The sequence below is a fragment of the Camelina sativa genome, chromosome 1, assembly GCF_030686135.1.
Source record: "Camelina sativa cultivar CO46 ecotype springtype chromosome 1, ASM3068613v1".
NCBI classification, from domain to species: Eukaryota; Viridiplantae; Streptophyta; class Magnoliopsida; order Brassicales; family Brassicaceae; genus Camelina; species Camelina sativa.
This window is the reverse complement of record NC_141880.1, coordinates 26,195,230-26,216,690: the sequence shown is the minus strand read 5'-3', so window position 1 is coordinate 26,216,690 and position 21,461 is coordinate 26,195,230. Positions and strand designations below refer to the sequence as shown.

The 21,461-nt window shown below is 41.1% G+C and overlaps 2 non-coding genes across 2 annotated transcripts; one reads left to right on the top strand and one right to left on the bottom strand.

Moving 5' to 3' along the window:
• The first annotated feature begins 13,717 nt into the window (after positions 1-13,717).
• Positions 13,718-13,824, top strand: LOC147950398 (small nucleolar RNA R71). The gene has a single exon (XR_015565475.1). It is a non-coding gene; the product is annotated as a small nucleolar RNA R71 (small nucleolar RNA).
• A 5,884-nt stretch (positions 13,825-19,708) lies between these two features.
• Positions 19,709-19,815, bottom strand: LOC147950397 (small nucleolar RNA R71). The gene has a single exon (XR_015565396.1). It is a non-coding gene; the product is annotated as a small nucleolar RNA R71 (small nucleolar RNA).
• Positions 19,816-21,461: the final 1,646 nt, after the last annotated feature.

The following is a 21,461-nucleotide window of genomic DNA, read 5'->3' as shown; positions in this document are numbered from 1 at the left end:
GTGTTGCTTATGCACTCTTTTTCCCTTGTCAAGTTTTGTCCCATTAGGTTTTCTTGACAAGGTTTTTAATAAGGCTTAAGTGACACTTTCAAGACCCCTTTGTCACCCTATTTCGTGGTCCAAAGCCCTTCTCTTTGCCTTGGTCCATTTTCTATTTCTCTCTTGTTCAAACTTTGCATTTATTGTTTTTGTATTTTCCTAGGCATTGTGCATGAGCTTGACCTTGTTAATGCTCTTGCATGATTTCCTAGACATTTCTTTCTCCCTTCTCTCCTCTTCTCCTTCGTCCCCCCTTCTCCTATAAAAAAAAAATGTAGTTCTCATTTGTTTCTCATCAAACAATTTAATCAAAAACTTCTTTTCTACTTATTTGATCTGAGGAGTGTGTAATATCTTCTCAACTTGTTTACTTCTTAGTGTCTAATATATAAGTTGTAATCAAGTCTGTAGTCTAAGAGATCTCCATCTCTCTTAGAAGTACACTTTGTTCTCCCCTTCAATCCGCTGCAAATCCACCTCTTCACCTTATCCGCCGTTCATCTCTCCATTCCGCTGCATCTTCAACCCATTCATCTTCATCATTTCGTTCATCCCTCTTCAAGACCTTGCAAAGTGTGTCCTTGGGCATAGATCCTCATCTAGGAGTCTATCAAATGATATCAGAGCCACTTTGCTACCAGGTTTTGAAATTTTAATCGTCACTTTGTGTTTTTTCCAGATTTTTTGATCATCTTGCAAGAATTTTATAAAATGTTTTACTCGTTCAAAAATTACGAAATAATTTGAATTTGGAACCTCTTTGAGTCTATTATTTTTAAAACATTGATTTTGGAATTTTTGGATTCGTTTTCATATTTTTCCAGATCTGTTTTTAGTTACGTGTTTTTGGAACTATTTACTTGTTGGATCTTTGTGCTTTGTTTTTCAGGTACCATGGTGACATCCAAAGAGGAAGATTCATCCACTTCTAGCCTGGAAAGGAGAATTACGAAATCAATCACAATCGCAATGGCAACAATGCTCGACGAAAAGCTTGGTGCTCTACGTCAAAGGCAACACCAAGATCTTAAACCCTAGCCACCAGACGACACATCTAGATCAACCTGGAGCAGCCCACATAAAACCTCTTACACTCCCAAATCTAAATCTGTGATTCATTCTAAAATCTCTCTGGTTCATAAACTCTATAAATTGTCAGGAAAAGGAGACTACCTTGAGTGGGAGAAAAACATGGACGACTGGTTCTACTACAAAGACATCCCAAAAAATGAGAGATTAGCATTTGCACTTACCCAACTCACAGGAGACACTTACAAATGGTGCTTGCAAGAAGTTGATGACCGTTGGTATTACAAGGAGCCAAATATCACATTGTGGAGAGATCTTAAGAAACTCTTAAGGAATAAGTATGCTTCACAAGCGCTACACCATGCTCCTCAAGCTAATTCCACCATCCAACCAGTTCCTGAAAAGAAAACCCCAAAATCTGTGGAGGCTAAGGCGCAATCAGATCTTTTTGAGGCATTAACCGAGTACATTAAAATTGAGAAGATGAAGGCTAAGTCAACATCTCAACCAAAAAAGGTCCCTGAACAGATTGTCGTTCATGAGAAAAGTCTAAAATCATCGCTTGACTCAAGTGGAGAACCAAAGCAATGTAAGTCTTCTACACTTTCAAAATCCAAGGAAGTAACTGTTCAAGGTTTAGAAAATTCCAATTCTTGTATGATGCACTTGTCTTTTCCTAAAAGTGTTGAGATATGTACAGATTCTAATGGAGGACAATGGAAGCAAGCAGAACAAGAAAAGGAGAATAAGGAGTTTGAAAGAAAGGATCAGTCCGGACCCAAGGAGGAACAGCTCAGAGATGGACCCAAGGAGAAACAGCTTGGAGAAGAAGCCAAGGAGAGACAGTTCATTGCTGAGGATGATGTTGTTATACCAATTGGACCTATGAATCCATCTCAAGCTAAGTGTGATATTTCTTCTAACCAATCCGATTTTGTGCTTGAAAAACTTACCCATTTGGAACCGGAGCAACCGAGTAGAATTAATTCCTTTTTACAGGTTCAGGAAGAAGAACCACTAGAAACAAAACAAATGAGTTTGCCATTGATTAGTGATTTGGAGCAGATCAACATTGTGTCAAACCCAGTCCCTATACCATATCTTTGTGACTACCCAAGAAAGCACTGTAAGGATATTGATTTGGTTAGGACAGGCCCTAATTATTTTGTAACGATTTCTGCTCAAGATGAAAAACGTTTTGGTTTAGAGAATGTGAAAGAATTTTGTGTTTCAAAATCTGTTTTTGACAAAATGATTCCAATTGTTGAAACTTTCGCTTTTAAAAAGTTCTTTAACCCAAAAGGTTTGTTGTTTGAAAAGTTTCTTGAGTTTAACTCTTCTTTGAGAGTTTCTTTGAGTAGCATTGTGATGGAATAGTTTAATGTTAGAATTAGCGGAAGAGATTTAGTGTTTAGTGAGATTTAGAAGATGAACATATAGAATATCGAATAGAATAGACTCTCACAATAGAATTGTCTCGTTGACATGGTGGCTACACCCTTAAGTAGGTAGGCAAACTAGGGCTCGCTATTACAAATAAGGAAATAAAAGATAGAGACATAAAGAGAGAGACACATATGCAATCTTTCCTTCTTTGCACTTCCAACGGTTATATTAGAAGCTTCTAGATCGGTTTAGTCTTCTCCCTTCTCCTCATGTCGTGATAAGCCTTAACTAATACTCCCCCTCAAGCTTAGCCGAACGGAGTGGCTAAGCTTGGAACCCGTGAAGCATCACCTCATTAAAAACCTTAATATAGAAACCTCATGGGACAAAACTATGTTAAGGGAAAAAGAATGTGATGTCCGCGAATTAGGAAAGTGGGTCAAGGATGTGTGAGGTCCACAAGTCCAAGTTTGCTATGAATATATTCACAAACCTTAGGACATGCAGCCTTGGTGAAAATGTCTGCTAGTTGATCTTCACTCCAAGTGTAACACGGTAAGACCACCCCTTCTTCTATCTTTTCACGAACTTTGTGGCAGTCTACTTCAATGTGTTAAGTCCTCTCGTGAAAGACAGAATTGATAGCTATATGGATCGCGGCTTGGTTGTCACAGTGCATGATTATTGGTTGTTTTGACTCGATGCCCAAATCCTTGAGTAGTACCTTCAACCATGTCAGTTCATTTGTAAGCTTCCTCAATTCTCGATATTCGGCCTCAGCACTAGAGCTTGAGACCACTTTCTGCTTCTTTGATTTCCATGTTACTAAGTTGCCTCCAATGAAAGTGCAGTACCCGGTTGTAGATCGTCGATCAATGGTGTTCCCGCCATAATCCGCGTCACAGTAGCCCACTATCTCTGTGTTATTATTCTTGCCCATCCAGATGCCTTGTCCCAGTGTCCCTTTTAGATAGCTGAGAATTCTTTCTACCATGCTCCACTGGTACTTGGTTGGAGCCTTCATATGTTGACTCACCTGATTCACAGCATAGCATATATCAGTATATCAGGTCGTGTAATTGTTAAATAAATCAACTTACCTACAAGTCTTCTATATCGGGTGACATCTTCATATGGTTCATCCATCGGGTCTCACGGCTTTCCTTCCTTTTTCCGGATGCTCTCCCCCTTTCGCTGGAGCTGGTAGTCTTCATCAAGAGGGGTGAGAACTGATTTAACACCAAGCTTTCCTGATTCACTCAACAAATCAAGAGTCTACTTCCGTTGGTAAAGAAATAAGCCCTACGGAGAGCGACAAATTTCAATAGCTAGAAAGTATTTTAGCTCAAAAAGATCCTTGATATCAAAAATAGATATAAGGAATTGTTTGGTTTCAGAAATACCGTCCTTGTTGTCGTCGGTGACAATAATGTCGTCCACATAGATGAGTACCACAATTAATCCAAGATCAGTTTGAAGAGTAAACAGCGTATGGTCAACTTCTGATCGTCGGAAACCACGATCCTTGAGGGTTGAGCTAAGCTTATGGTACCAAGCACATGGGGATTGTTTTAGACCGTAGATAGCTTTGCGTAGTCGAAGAACTTTTCCTGGTGGTGGTGTCATATAGACTTCATCATCGAGTTCTCCTTGAAGAAAAGCATTTTTGACATCCATTTACCATAAGTCCCATGAAAGGTTAACCGCCAAGGAGAGTACCACTCGAACTGTGTGTAACTTAGCCACAAGAGCAAAGGTTTCCGTGTAGTCAGCACCATAGGTTTGAGTAAAACCACGAGCCACCAAGCGAGCTTTGTAGCGCTCAATATCACCATTACTACGATATTTGATAGTGAAGACCAATTTGGAGTTGACCGCCTTCTTGCCTTTGGGGAGATCAGCTTCATCCAAAGTATGATTACGAATCATCGCTCCAGTTTCATCTTTGACAGCACCTACCCATTCGTCATGTGCCTGGGCCTCCTCATATGTTTGGGGAATCCAATGATCTTCAATCTTGCCGAAGAAAGTTTGATGATCAGAAGATAACAGCCCAAGTGAACAAACCGCCTGAATAGGATGAGCCACAGCTTGAGTGTTATAGTACACCCTTTTGTCCTTCCAAGTAGAGGGATGAGACCGAATGCGAGTGCTTCTTCGTAGGGTTTGGTGTGTATGGCCTTGTTCTTCTTGTGATTCAACTTGGTCTTCATTAGCAGCTGCTTCATCAAGATGCGAGGAGCTTTGTTCAGTTTCACCGTGATCACTGTCCATGGGTTCACTTGTGTCTACTTGCGGCTCATCAAGGACTAGAGGAACATCAGGTGGGTTGGCAATGTCTGGTTCCGGTTCAGCCTGTTGTGGTTCAGTTTGAGCGTTTCTTGGTTTGGATGGAGGATTGCCTAGATGATCAAGAAGAAACCCTAAGCTGGAGGTTTGGTCATTTGACGAATGTGATAGGTCCTTGAGACTGTTCCAATCCTGCTTGTCGAAATAACCCACATTTTCGATGAACTTCACATCTTTAGAGACGAACAGGCGACTTGTGGTTGGATCATAGCATTTATAGCCTTTTTGTGTAGTTGAGTAACCAATGAACATGCACTTGTTGCTCTTAGCGTCAAGTTTACTCCGCTGTTCTCCGGGTACTAAAACAAAATAGACACAACCAAACACACGTAATTGTTCTAAGGATGGTTTAAGTTTATTGAGTACCTTAAATGGAGACAAGTCGTTGAGAACTTTTGTCGGTGTTCTATTGATAAGATAACATGCTGTCATTACATCATCGCCCTAAAACCTCTTAGTGACGTTTGTGTGGAACATCATCGATCTTGCAACCTCCATAAGGTGTCGATTCTTCCTTTCTGTCACTCCATTCTGTTGAGGAGTGTATGGGCAGCTGGTTTGATGTAAAATGCCATGTTGAGTAAGGTGTGTTTTGAAATTGTGGCTTATGTATTCACCTCCATTGTCCGACCTAAATACCTTTATCTTAGCATTGAAATGGTTAGTAACATAATTTTGAAAATTAACAAAGGCATCAAACACTCTATCTTTAGATGGTAACAATGTAACCCATGTATATTTCGATTTTTCATCAATGAATGTGACAAAGTACTTGTTATTATCTCTAGATAGGCATGGTGAAGTCCATACATCGGAATGCACTAAGTCAAAACAATGCTCATAAATGGTATTAGATTTAGGAAAGATATACTTGAAATGTTTTCCCAGAATACAAGACTCACAGCTTGAGTTATCAAAAGAAACATTAGGCAACATTATTTCAAGAGCACGAGAATGAGGATGGCCTAGCCTAGCATGCCATATATTATTCAAAATAGCAATAAAACAAGACTTCAAAGACGTAGACAAATTTGATGAGGAATTCTCTAGGACATAGAGATCTCCTCTAGCATTTCCTTCTCCAAGAACCTTTCCCATCTTAATATCCTGAAAGTGAACACTATTAGAACCAAATATGGTTTAGCAATTCAAATCATTAGTGGTTTTCTTAACCGATAACAAATTTGATGTAAAAGTAGGCATAAAGAAAGCTTTTGAGTATTTGTCAAATAACTTCAAGTCCCCTATTCTTTTTACTGGTATTTGATCTCCATTTGCAATAATAACATTACCTAAGGCAGGTTTTATGTTGTCTAAAAGACTAGGGTTACTTATCATATGGTGAGAAGCACCCGAGTCAACAACAAGAGAACTACTCGGTTTAGAGGCAAAGAAAGTGATACCAGAATCCTTAAGTGAAGCAATGGATCGAATGAGTGCCTCTAGGTCGGATTTCCTCACCACCTCACCATAGGATGCTGTCATCGCTGCTTTGTCACCTTGCCTAGACGAGCCCGTCCCTTTCTTGCTTGTCGCCTCCTTGGAGAGGTTGGCTTTGAACTTTGCCGGCTTGAGATGGGGGTGAAGGATCCAGAACTTATCCTTCATATGGCCCTTCTTCTTGCAGTGATCGCATATCCACACCCTCCTATCTTCTTGTTTATACACTCCTTTGTTAGCAGTGACAAGCTCTCCCTTCCCACTAAAGAGATCTAGAGATCCCAACTCCTTTTGAATTTGAGAACATATTTCTTCAAAGTTGGGAAGTTTGTCGGCTCTTAGGATCTACTTCAAGAGGTCGTTGAAGGCCGGATTCAAGGTGAGAAGAAGACCAAAGACTTTACCTTGTTCCTTCCTCTCATTAAGTATCACCGGATCTTGAGTACTTGGCCGTAGGGCTTCAAGTTCCGACCATAGTGCTCTAAACTTTCCAAGGTGCTTGGTAAATTCCAAGTCTTCTTAAGTGAGACTGTTGATGGCTCGTTTAACTTCAAAGACTCGAGTCAGATTCGAGACATTCCCATAGACGTTCTTGAGTGTATCCCACAGATCCTTAACCGTCTTGCAATAAGAGTAGGCTTCAAAAAATTGGAGCATCAAGAGAATTTTGAAGAACGGACAGGACGACTTGGTCTTCTTGGAACCATTTTGCCTCCCTTTCCGCCTCCTTTTCGTGTTCTTCCTCCTTGAAAGCACCTTTGTTTTCTCCTTTAGAGGTTTGTTTTGGGACATAGTCCACTTCGACATGGCTCCAGAGTCCACGACCTCCAAGGGCAGTCTTTGTGGTTCTCCACCACAACAAGTAATTGGTTCCCTTGAGAATGACTGGAGTAACAATCGGCTTAGTGTTTTCCATGATGAGATCCAGCGTATAGACCAAGATATTACTTTGAAAGATTTGAGAATAAGATATAGAATGAGATGAGGTAGAAGATTTTGAGACTAGAATCGAAAAACACGCTCTGATATCATGTTAGAATTAGCGGAAGAGATTTAGTGTTTGGTGAGATTTAGAAGATGAACATATAGAATATCGAATAGAATAGACTCTCACAATAGAATTGTCTCGTTTACATGGTGGCTACACCCTTAAGTAGGTAGGCGAACTAGGCCTCGCTATTACAAATAAGGAAATAAAAGATAGAGACATAAAGAGAGAGAGACATATACAATCTTTCCTTCTTTGCACTTCCAACGGTTATATTAGAAGCTTCTAGATCGGTTTAGTTTTCTCCCTTCTCCTCATGTCGTGATAAGCCTTAACCAATATTTAAAACTAAAACTGAGCATGTAATGGTTAAACCTTTTTCTAAAATGAGATATTTGCTTGAAAAAGAGTTGTGTATTTTTAAACCGTTCATTGAGCTTTGCAAACCAACTGTGATAGATCATATTTTTGATTTCTCTATTTCAAGTATAATGCATTTGTTCTATCCCATGAGTGCTTAGAAAGGAACATGTTACATGGAGAAGCATAAGTACTTTGGAGAAGAAACATGTTCTGTTCAAATCAAGGACAAACCACCAGATATATGCCAACAGATGATTTATCATTTTGGAGTTAGAAGCTGGAAGTATTTCAGAAAATCAACTATGATCACTAAAGGATGCTCCATTCTAAAACTCTGTTTTGATAAAAACTACATGAATATCTATTTGATCTTTTTCAATGCGCCTAAACTGTTTCCTTTTGATGTAGGAGATCTTGTGTTCTTACAAGTTAAATCAGTAAACCATGAGCATGGAAAAGTCAAAGCTTCCTCAACGCTCAAAGATGAACCACCCGATGCAATATTTGTGCTCATATCCACCAATCATAAGATAAGTATTTTTATTCTAAAGAATTCTCTTATCCAAGATCACAAATATATGATTCGCTTGTCTTTGTCAAAAGAACCAAATACAGATTTGAGAGTAGTCGTGAAGCGAATAAGAAAAACTGAAAAGAAAGTGGGAGCACAAAGATGTCAGCAGCTTCATATTGATCTAAGAAGAACCCCCAGATCCACTTCCATTAACCATGATGAGCACAAATAATACCCAAGGCATTATCCAGCTAAGTAATTCCTTAACCCAATTTGTTTCTCATGATTCCAGAGCTTTGATTATCAGTTTTTTACATTCAGAAAACCATGGGAAAATGTTAGGTTTATTCAAAGAAAATTCTGAACATGACAAGAAAAATGATTTGTATCAAACTCATAATTGTACCATGACTATAATGACACACTTGATCTTTGCCAAAGGTATTGACAATTTTGCAGGTACAAAAGAGGAGCCCCTAGATTTTGCAATTCTCTCGTCCAGAGTCTTTCCAAGGACCGAAATTGGAGATATTTTGATGCATGATCATAAATCCAATGGTTGTTTTAGGATGATCTTTGAGGTTGGAGAACAACTAATGATACATTTGACGAGTACACAATTTTCAGCTGAAAAGGAGTCAAAACTAATGCCAAAGATCGATCGACCGCTCAAACTGCTCAAATGGATCAACAACAATGCTTACCAACTCGATCGCCAAGGTAAGTACAAAGTGAATGGCAATTTCAATGTTTATGATCTTTTTCCTTATTGTGCAGATAATTCGGATTTGAGGTCAAATCCTTTTCAAGTGGGAGAGGATGATGAGACCATGGACAGCTCAACCAAACCACACGGACCTGAGGAGCAGCTTGAACCTCAGGAAGCATCAAAGGAGCAGCTTCTACCAGAGAAAGCATCGAAGGAGCAGCTTGTACCAGCGGAAGCATCAGAGGAAGCATTGATCGTTCCGGCGGGTCCTCTAACAAGGTCAAAATCCAAGAGGTTCAACCAAGCCATCAATGGTCTACATAGATAGCTGGACAAGAAGCAAGAAGACATGGCTCAAGCCATCCTAACAATGATCACAGCTCAGGGTGTTCGATGAAGGGTTAACTGTTGCTTATGCACTCTTTTTCCCTTGTCAAGTTTTGTCCCATATGGTTTTCTTGACAAGGTTTTTAATGAGGCTTAAGTGACACTTTCAAGACCCCTTTGTCCCCCCCATTTCGTGGTCCAAAGCCCTTCTCTTTGCATTTGCCCATTATCTATTTCTCTCTTGTTCAAACTTTGCATTTATTGTTTTTGTATTTTCCTAGGCATTGTGCATGAGCTTGACCTTGTTAATGCTCTTGCATGATTTCCTAGACATTTATTTCTCCCTTCTCTCCTCTTCTCCTTCGTCCCCCCTTCTCCTATAAAAAGATAATGTAATTCTCATTTGTTTCTCATCAAACATTTTAATCAAAAACTTCTTTTCTACTTGTTTGATCTGAGGTGTGTGTAATATCTTCTCAACTTGTTTACTTCTTAGTGTGTAATATCTAAGTTGTAATCAAGTCTGTAGTCTAAGATATATCCATCTGCTGCAAATCCACCTCTTCACCTTATCCGCCGTTCATCTCTCCATTCTGCTGCATCTTCAACCCATTCATCATCATCATTTCGTTCATCCCTCTTCAAGACCTTGCAAAGTGTGTCCTTGGGCATAGTTCCTCATCCAGGAGTCTATCACCTAGACTGCAAAGCTTTCAGCTGTTCCTCAAATATATTCTTATCCTCTGAAGAAAGCCTATTTACACCTTTTTCAGCACCAAGTTGATCCATACCAAAACCCACTAAAGCTTCAACAAGAGAAGAAGACTCAACATCCGTTGACTTCCCATTCTTTGATTTCTTCCCATTAGACTTAACAGGTTATTCAGGAGCTCCCCAAACAAGCTTAGACAAGTCAAAGGCCTTGTGATCACGAGCTTTGACAAATGTCGAATCATCACCTTGTAAAACAAGCTTCTCATCATCTTCAGTCCATAGACGTTGGAAGTATGGTTTCCTCTCCACTGACATGACCTTAACTCTTGATAACAGGATTTTTCACCCAGGGTATCAATTCCCTATGTAGTTGTAGTACAAGGGTTATCAATCCAAATGGTTGTTATGCTAGCAGATAGGATGCAATCAGAAGCAAGCAAGTCAAGCCAAGCAATAAATGATTTTGTCTAACAATCCTAAAATAATAAAAGAAAAGAATATAAAAAAGGAACCACACGACCTAAGCACTCGATGCAAGCATTCAAGTACAAGATCGGTTGGGGTGATCGAGTAAACAAAGAAGGTATGAACAACTCGTTGGGTTACTCGAAGCAGGTGATCGTGTACTTGTTCGGGTAATGGATCGAGTGATGAATAAAAATGCAAACAATTAAAATACGAATGCTTCTATGGATGGGGTAATCGAATCCTAAGTGTTCCTGACCAATACAGATATCTTACATGCCTCAAGCAAATTTTCCCTAGACAATGAATCTCTAAAATCTTGTTAAAACACTCTCGTGATAGAAACAATCAACCTTGATCACTCCCCTACCCAACTCCCGTTGGAGAAACATGAGCAAGCAGGCAATATGAACCGATTCATTTATTGTCAATAAAACCCTTACTCATCTAATCTCTTAGGCTAAGTGAGTAAATCTCTAGCATTGATTGATTCAAGCATTTCATCTACCTCTCGGTGGTAAAACACCTTAGATCTAATCTCACCCTCTTGGTTTGTTGACAGCATTAAGAACACCAATCTAGAAGGCAATTTATAAAACATAAACAATCAAACTAAGACATCCTAACCGATCAAGAACACAAAATCATCTATCCCATCCCTTGAAACTTTACTTCACTACTCGTAAATAATTGCAAGAAACATAAAAGCATATATGAACGAAAATTGCATTGTATTAAAAGATAGAGTAGAGAATAAAGAGTACAAAGTAGAAATCTAAAGAAATGACAAAAAGATATAAAATAAATCCTAACAAAAATTGAAAAGTGTTATGAGTCGCTCAGTACTCTCACAGAAGCTCTCGCTCTATGGTTTGAGGGTCTGCAGCGTGCTAGGGCTAGAGGAAGAAGAGGGGGGTTTATATATGGAAACCCATTAACCCTAGCTTCCAGTCCTGCCCGAGTGTCTGCTCGATGGGGTGCACGAGGATGTGCTCGGGTTACTCTTCGGGTTGTTCTTCCTTCTCTCGGATCCTCCTCGATCATGTTGGGGTTCAGACTGTTCTTCCAGCTCGATGGCTCCTTCGGGTAAATGCTAGGATTTGTCCTTGTTTCTCCCCATTTTAGGTTCTAAAGCACATGTTTTCATCCAAATTATGCAAATGCAAGAATGCAACACCCTAAATGGCCTAAAAGTGAATTGCTACAGTTAATGACCGAAAAATGCTAAGGTAAAGGTATAAAAAATGCAAAATATGGACAAAAAAGGATGCTAAAAACATGTAAATGAGAGAGTTATCAGACCCCCAAACTTAAATCTTGAGTTTTAGAGAGAGAAGAAGTAAGATGAAAGAAGTTTAAAAGTTTTTAGGACTTATCGGTATAAAGGATACCTTTGGGACTTCCTCCCAAGTGAGCTTGTTTTAAGTCACTAAGCTTGACCCTTCATGCTCTTTAAACATGGGATTTAGGAGGGAAAGGTTCTGGAGTCCTTTCCACTTTAGTAAACTGATTCAATAGATTCTCAAAGTCTTTTCCAGGTTCCACAGCAAATGTAGTGTTGACTTCTTCAAGATGCTTGACTTTTCTCTGCTTTGTCTTAGTGGAAAAAACTTGACCGTCAATGGTTGGCCTTTTAATCCCTTTCTTGACATCAAATTCCATCTTGAAATGCTCTCCGTGCTCAATTCTGATCTTGCCTTGTTTCACCTCAATCACTGCACTTACTGTTGCCAAGAATGGTCTCCCTAGGATCAGTGGATCATCTGGTTCCTTATCCATGTCAAGGATCATAAAATCAGTAGGGACTTCCACTCTTCCTATCCTGAGAGGCAAATTTTCCAAGATCCCAATTGGATGTCTGATTGTTCTATCAGCTAGAACCAAATACAGACTACTCGGTTTAAAACTGCTAAAACCAAACTTGTTGGCAACTGACAATGGCATAATACTGACTGAGGCTCCTAGGTCATACAAGCAATTTGTCCTATCGAGCATGGCAAAGTAAAAGAGCCAGGATCTTCCAATTTCTCCTCGATTCACAGCTCAGGATCTAAGCATACTCCAATCCTGAGAATTTCATACCCAATCTCCTTGACAGCTTCCTTAACCTCAATCTCCAGCTGAACTGCCTCCTTGTAGATTTCCTCTTGAAGTTCGTGTGGTGGTAGAAGTTTAGGAGGTGGAGCTTTACGCTTGGCCATACGTTCTGCAAGCGCCTCCAGTTGGATGTCAAGAGCAGCATTGAACCTTTCCTCTAGTTCCCCTTCTGCTGCTACAAGTAATTGAGGTTGATCTGTCATCTGAACATCTACTCGATGTATCATCTGATCACCATCATCGGGTAAGTCATTGGGTTCTGCCTCGGGTGGTTCATCGATTTGTGATTCTTGAACAACTGCTCAATCAGTCTCCTCGGGTAAAGGCTCGGTTCGTACTCGGATATGTAGTACTGATACTCATTCATCCCATAATGATCCATAGCCTCCCCATCTTGAACATCACTGCCCTTAGTGAGGTAATCCTCATAATCATCATCAAGGAAAATGGTCTGGGCAGTGGCATAATCCTTTGGGTTCTGAACAGCTTTACCTGTAAGCTGGTTGATCTTTGGAGCTGGTTTGTTGTTGTGGTGGCCTTCTAGGTACCTCAGTTTAGTATTGAGCGAATCGTACTTGGCCGTCAAGTCATTGTAGCCAGAATCGATCTTGTTGCTCATCTCCGCTAATCGCTTTGCGGTGTCCATAGCAGCGGATGCTTGATTTTGAATCATCTGCTGAATTAGGCCGCGTAGGTCAGCGTCTTGGGATTGGTGCTGTGGGCCTTGTTGTTGTTGGAATCCAGGTGGTGCAATTGGTTAGTTATAATTGCCAGAATATAGCTGCTTAGGGGCATAGCCTTGATTGTATTGAACAAAAGGCTTTGGCTGGTTTCCCTTAACGGCGGATGGGTAGGTTTGGTCATGAGGATTGGCAACATTCGGATTACGGTAAGACAAATTCGGATTCGGCTTGTAGTTGTTGTACCCTTTGTTGTAACCTCCTTGATTGTTGATTTAGTTCACATCCTCTATTTGAAAATTTTCCCCATCTTGTTGTATAAACTGATCTTCCTCTGATAATGCATGAACATGCTGCTGCTGGCTGAGTAGTTTATCGAGCTTGTCATTGAGGGCTTTCATGTCCCTCTTGTACTTGGCATCTTCCTCGTCTGTAGATCGCACAGTACGATCGATTCCTCATTATAATGCTCATCAGATTGAGCCAAGTTCTCCACTAGGTCCCAACCTTCATCAACATCCTTGTTGAGGAAGTTACCATTGCTTGCGGTGTCCAGCAACATCCGTATATTGGGGACCACTCCTCTGTAAATTGTACTTAGCAATGAAGCATTGTTGAATCTATGATGAGGGCATCTGGTGGTGTATCCCTTGAAACGTTCCCAAGCTTCAGTGAACGTCTCATTGTTCTTCTGAACAAAGCTGAAAATGTCATTTTGCAGCCTTGCAGTTCTGGAGTTGGAGAAGAATTTGGGTAGAAACGCTTTCTTGCATGCTTCCCAAGTGGTGATGGACTCCTTGGGGAGTGATTTCTCCCAGAGGTGCGCTTTGTCTCCCAAGGAAAATGGAAAAAACCGGAGTTTGAATCCATCCTCACTAACTCCATTTATCTTGGTGAGGCTACAGAGCCTATCAGATTCATCCAGATGGTCCAATGGGTCCTCCATTGGCAGTCCATGAAACTTGTTGCTCTGTATCATCTGGATAAGACTACTCTTGATCTCAAAATTGTTGTTCTGGACAGCAGGTAGCACGATGCCATTCCTTTGAGTATGAGTAGATGGAGCATCCTCTGCTCCTATGTTGGTCCTTGCTTGAGGAGCTGGTGGACCGTTTTGATTGTTCATTGTCTCCTTAATTTTTGCTGGTTGCGGTTGCTGGACTTGTTGTGGATGAAGTAACATGGGTCTGTCGATGTTGTCGATAAATGGACCTAGGTTTTGGTTACCCTTGGATCGTGTTTGCATGCACAAGTAGGTGACCGAGTGTGTACATGAGGGTCAACCCGATCCAGGTGATCGAGTGACGGGTCGGGTGGGTGCTCGGGTTGTACCTGAAATGCAAAACGAACAAAAACGAAAGCAAACAAGTCAGATTCCAAACCAATGTAGATTAGAGAACTTGATCTAGCAAGTGCTGAAATCCTAAACGTAGCAAAATTAAATTCAACCAAATGGCAACGGCGCCAAATTGGTAACAGGATTTTTCACCCAGGGTATCAATTCCATATGCAGTTGTAGTACAAAGTGTTATCAATCCAAATGGTTGTTATGCTAGCAGATAGGATGCAATTAGAAGCAAGCAAGTCAAGCCAAGCGATAAATGGTTTTTTCTAACAATCCTAAAATATTAAAAGAAAAGAATATAAACAAGGAACCACACGACCTAAGCAGGTGATCGAGTAAACAAAGAAGGTATGAACAACTCGAGGGGTTACTCGAAGCAGGTGATCGTGTATCTGTGCGGGTAATGGATCAAGTGATGAATAAAAATGCAAACAATTAAAATACGAAAGCTTCTAAGGATGGGGTAATCGAATCCTAAGTGTTCCTGACCAATACAGATATCTTACATGCCTCAAGCAAATATTCCCTAGACAATGAATCTCTAAAATCTTGTTAAAACATCTCGTGATAGAAACAATCAACATTGATCACTCCCCTACCCAACTCCCGTTGGAGAAACATGACCAAGCAGGCAATATGAACCGATTAATTATTGTCAATAAACCCCTTACTCATCTAATCTCTTAGGCTAAGTGAGTAAATCTCTAGCATTGGTTGATTCAAGCATTTCATCTACACCTCTCGGTGGTAAAACACCTTAGATCTAATCTCACCCTCTCGGTTTGTTGACAACATTAAGAACACCAATCTAGAAGGGAATTTATAAAACATAAATAATCAAACTAAGACATCCTAACCGATCAAGAACACAAAATCATCTATCCCATCCCTAGAAACTTTACTTCACTACTCGGAAATCATTGCAAGAAACATAAAAGCATATATGAAAGAAAATTGCATTGTATTAAAAGATAGAGTAGAGAATAAAGAGTACAAAGTAGAAATCTAAAGAAATGACAAAAAGATATAAAGTAAATCCTAACAAAAAGTGAAAAGTGTTTTGAGTCGCTCACTTCTCTCACAGAAGCTCTCGCTCTCTGGTTTGAGGGTCTGCGGCGTGCTAGGGCGAGAGGAAGAAGAGGGGGGTTTATATATGGAAACCCATTAACCCTAGCTTCCAGTCCTGCCCGAGGGTCTGCTCGATGGGGTGCACGAGGATGTGCTCGGGTTACTCTTCGGGTAGGTCTTGGGTTGTTCTTCCTTCTCTCGGATCCTCCTCGATCGTGTTGGGGTTCGGACTGTTCTTCCAGCTCGATGGCTCCTTCGGGTACATGCTCGGATTTTTCCTTCTTTCTCCCCATTTTAGGCTCTAAAGTACCTGTTTTCATCTAAATTATGCAAATGCAAGAATGCAACACCCTAAATGGCCTAAAGTGAATTCCTACAGTTAATGACCTAAAAATACTAAGGTAAGGGTATAGACAATGCAAAATATGGACAAAAAATGATGTTAAAACATGTAAATGAGAGAGTTATCAACCCTCTTCACAGACACTCCTCCTTCGTCTAACTCACGGGAGCGGGAGAGCTTTCTCACAGAGGATTCGTTTACATGGCGCTTGGTTGTCACAAGCTCCACGAATTCATTCTCGGAAGCACCTTCTTTGGATCCAGATTAAGAGCCAGATTCGGAATCCTTTTCTGTTGTGGCAGCGAGAGTCACAACCTTCTCGGGTTCAGATTCAGAATAACTTTCGCGATCCTTCTCCGTTGTGGCGGCGAGAGAAGGCTTCGTCACAACCTTCTTGGATTCAGATTCAGAATCACTTTTGGAATTCTTCTCTTTTGTGGCGGCGAGAGAAGGCTTCATCACAACCTTCTCGGTTTTAGATTCGGAATCACTTTCAGAATCCTTCTTCGTTTCAGCGGCAAGAACAGACTTCATCATAACCTTCGCAGGGTCAGATTCGGAATCACTTTTGGAATCATTCTCCGTTGTGGTGGCGACAGAAGGCTACGTCATAACCCTCTTGTCCTTCTCCTTTGTGGTGGTGACAGAAGGCTTCGTCACAACCTTCTCGGGTTCAAATTCGGAAACGCTTTCGGAATCCTTCTCTGTTGTGGTGGCGAGAGATGGCTTCGACACAACCTTCTCGGTTGTTTAGAATCACTTTTGGAATCCTTCTCCGTTGCTGCAGCAAGAGAAGGCTTCGTCACAACCTTCTCGGTTCAGATTCGGAATCACTTTTTGAATCCTTCTCCATTGTGGCGGCGACAGAAGACTTCGTCACAACCCTCTCGTCCTTCTCCTTTGTGGCAGTGATAGAAGGCTTCGTCATAACCTTCTTGGAAACTTGCTTCTCCATTGCGGTGGCCAGAGCAGGCTTCATCACTGCTGATGGTTCTTTAGAAGACACTTCATTCTCTTCCTCCTACGAGGAAACTTCTTCGCCGCTTACAGAAACCATCGGCGGTTCATCTTGTCATTTCCTTGACATCGTGCAATTAATTGTTTAAGCGACTATCTCTCTCTCACAAGTGCCTTTTAAGATTTTTCTTTATGGCTTTACAACTTCTTCTTGAGATTAAGGCTTCGTCACAACCTTCTCGTCCTTCTCCTTTGTGGTGGCGATAGAAGGCTTTGTCACAATCAACTCGGATCTCAATTTGGAATCATTTTCGGAATCCGATCCCGATTCGGAATAACTTTTAGAATCCGATCCTGATTCGGAATTGGAAACTTGCTTCTCCTTTGTGGTGGCCAGAGCAGACTTCATCACGACTGATGGTTATTTAGAAGATACTCCATTCTCTTCCTCCGACGAAGAAACGTCTTCGCCGCTTACAGAAATCATCGGCGATTCATCTTCTCATTTCTTTGACATCGTGCGATTAAGTGTTTATGATATGTCTATATTTTGCATCTCCTTAGCATGTATTTTTCATGCATTTAGCTAGGATAACTAGTTGTGTTGCATCATTTTAGAACCTCTTTTATACACTTTGCATGTTTAGGAAGTTTTTGCATTATCCTTGCATACATTGTGCATTTTGGAGTATTTCAGGTATCTAGGAGACATCGGGAACACTCAATCGAGCCACTCTCAAGTCACCATTCGGAAACACTCAATCGAGCCACTCTCAAGTCACCACTCGAGCCACCACTCGAGCCATCAATCGAGCCACCGGTCGAGAGATTCTGTTTTTTACGTCTTCATCACAGTTGTAGATAATTGAGTCAGCTTTCCAATGCCGGTTATTTCAAGCCAATCGGAGGTGTGGTTCAAGAGTTATCATCGTTTTAGTGGATGTCTATACACCCAGCTCGAGCCAACCTCCCCGCGTCACCACTCGAGCCACTCTCGATTCACCACTCGAGCCACCACTCGAGCCATCACTCGAGCCACTCCTACTCACACTATTCGAGCCACTTTCATATACCAATCGAGCCACTGGACGCACACCGACTCGTTCGGACATGTTAGGAAGACGTGCTGTTTCACACGCTTCAGGAGATTCCCGAACCGACGCTCTATCTTGTCGTTTTCAGTTTTAGAGATTCACATGTTTTTACTATATATACATTTTGTTAAGTCTTGGTTTGGGACATCTTATCTTTTATCTCGTTTTCGTTTTGGTCTTTTCCTAAAGGTTTTACCTAGCCACCATATACGTTCTAAGACTTTGTAATCCGACAGCTTGGAGATTATTGAGTATTTGAATTTGATTTCTTTTACAAGTTGTTCATCTTATTTTTATCTACCTAATAATGCTTATTTCAATGTTTTCTGGATTTGTATCTTTGGTGATGATTTCCGGATCTGAGTAGTGTCATAGTTCTTGAGGAAGGGATAGATTAGGAGGAGGATCTTAGGATGTAGAGTGTTTGAGATTTGATTGTATGATTCCCTTTTGCACTAGAGTTAGAAATACTAGTTTCTCTCTGATCAATTGGAACTGGGTTTTAGACATCTCCGCACCCAAAAGGTGTTCGATGAAATGTCTGACCATCTAGTGCCAGAGACTTACGTTCCTAGCCTAAGAGATTAGTTGTCTTGGATGTTTGTTGACGTGAATGAACTTGTTTTTCATGCCATGTTTGATCATGTTTCTCTAGCGAGAGCTAGGTTTGGAAGTGGTTGAGTTTGAGTAGCTTCTGTCAAGAGATTGGATTAGCTTAGAAGTGATGTTCATTGTTTAGGGATGGTTTGCTTGTGGCACGTTAAATACTCTATTGACTAGGATACTCCATCGACATCAATTACTCTCATCCTTAGGACCTCTTTCTTTTTGATTGATATTACATTCAATAGACTGTTTTGTTTGTTCATGCTTAGAATCGTTTTCTGTTTTCATTCATTTTCGCTTCTTGTCATACATTCTCGTTTCTAGTCTTGTAGCTCATTTTTCGTTTTGCATTCTGATCATCCTAGGATTGTTAGATAAAAAAACTCTCTTTGGATTGGCTTAACTTGTGATTTCTTGATTGTATCTCAATTGTTAGCAACATCCCAACTGGATTGACACCTTAAGTATTACAACTGCATAAGGTTAATTGAACCTACTAGGATAGACGCACAAAAATCCTTGTATAAATTTGGCGCCGTTGCTATTTGGGATTCGTTTTGCTACATATAAGATTTCAAGTCTTGCAAGATTACGTTCTATTACACTTATCATTCTGAGTACTGACTTGTTTTGGTTGTCTGCTTGTTTGTTTTGCATCGCAGGAACCTTTTGATTGCAACGTTGCATGCACACCAGATCAAGAAGACATCAGAACCTCCTTCATGTTATCGACGATATCAGCCGATTACAAAGACCACGACAAGCTCGTCAACTCACTGATCATCCCGCACCCGTCACAATGGAACAACCAAATGGACCACATCCAGGACCGCGAAACATTGGTGTTGTGGATGCACCGAACACTCATACTCAGCATGCTGGAATCGTCTCTCCCACCATGCAGAACAACAACTTCGAAATCAAAGGCAGTCTGATCTCCATGATCCAGGGAAACAAGTTTCATGGGTTGCCTATGGAGGATCCACTGGACCATTTGGACGAGTTTGACTGTCTGTGTAGTCTCACCAAGATCAACGGCGTGAGTGAGGATGGGTTCAAGTTGCGCCTCTTCCCGTTCTCCATGGGAGACAAAGCTCATCAATGGGAGAAAAACCTTCCCAATGGATCAATCACAACTTGGGATGGTTGCAAGAAAGTATTCTTGGCCAAGTTCTTCTCCAACTCCAGAACAGCCCGTCTCAGGAATGAGATTTCTAGCTTTACTCAGTAGAGCTCAGAATCATTCTGTGAATCCTGGGAGCGTTTCAAGGGTTACCACAGCCAGTGTCCACACCATGGTTTCAGCAACGAGTCACTGATGAGCACTCTCTACCGTGGTGTACTACCAAAGATACATATGCTGCTTGACACTGCTTCTAACGGTAATTTCCAGAACAAAGACGTTGATGAAGGATGGCAACTGGTTGAGAATCTCGCCCAGTCTGACGGCAACTACAATGAGGATTATGACCGCACAGTTCGCGGCGACGCTGGGTCTGAGGAGAAGTACAAGAAAGACCTAAATATTGTCAATGAGAAACTTGACGTATCTTGCTAAGCCAGTAGAGAGGCGTCCACTTCGTATCTGAGGATGACCATTTCCATGTTCCAGATGGGGAGGGTGAGCAGACTGAGGAGATCAACTATGTCCAGAATAAGGGTGGGTACAACAATGGTTACAACCAATACAAGGCAAACCCCAATTTGTCTTACCGAAGTAACAATGTTGCCAATCCACAAGATCAGGTGTACCCGCCTCAACAACAACAACAAGGTCAATAAAAACCTTATGTGCCTTACAATCCGGGATTCGTTCCTAAACAACAGTTCCAGCAGGGTTATCAGGCTCCCTCAGGGCCACCACCAGGATTCCACCCTCAAAAAGTTCAGCCTACTACAGCCTCAGATCAAGAAATAAAGCAAATGATGCAACAACTTCTTCAGGGCCAAGCTAGCGGTTCTATGGATACCGCTAAGAAGTTTGCTGACCTTAGTCAAAGGATGGAATGTTCATATAATGATCTGAACGTCAAATTTGAAGCTTTGAATTCGAAGATAAGGTATACGGAAGGTCAATCCGCTTCCACTTTTGCACCAAAGCCTGGCCAATTCCCTGGAAAAGCAGTTCAAAACCCCAAGGAATATGCTACTATCCATGCTATCACCACCCAAGCTGTAGATGTACGGCTCACTAAGGACAATGAGAGTTTAGATGGGAAGGATTTTCTTCAAGATGAAGTTCAGATAAAGGATCCCGTCAAGGTTCTCAAGAATCCAATTGAGTCAGCCAAGCAATCTGATCCTCAAGCTACTAACGAACCCGTTGCTCCCAAGGATAAGCCTGTGAGATTCATTCCTCCATCATACAAGCCACCTCTACCATTTCCAGTGAGGTTTAAGAAGCAGCTTACTAATAAGTATAAAATTCTGTTCGAAAAACAAGTCAAGGAGATTGAATTGAGGATGCCATTTCTGGATGCATTCGCACTTGTTCCTCACTACCAGAAATTCCTCAACGACAGTGATGGAGAGATCAAAAGAAGTTCAAGCCATGTCGGTACTAAGTCTTGAGTGCAGTGCAATCATTCAGAAGAAGATTGTACCCAAGCAGCTCAAAGATCCTGGATCATTCACTCTATCTTGCTCCCTTGGACTTATGTCTTTTGATAGGTGTCTATGTGATCTTGGCGCTTCAGTTAATCTTATCCCACTCTCTGTGGCTAAGAGGTTGGGTTTTATAAGGTTTAAAGGTTGCAACATCTCCATCATCCTTGCAGATAGAACAATGATACTTCCAAATGGTATTTTAGAAGACTTACCCGTCAGGATCAGGGACGTGGAAGTGCTAACCGACTTTGTGGTTCTGGAGATGGATGAAGAACCAAAAGATCCTCTGATCTTAGGAAGACCGTTCCTGGCGACAGCTGGAGCCATCATTGATGTCAGAA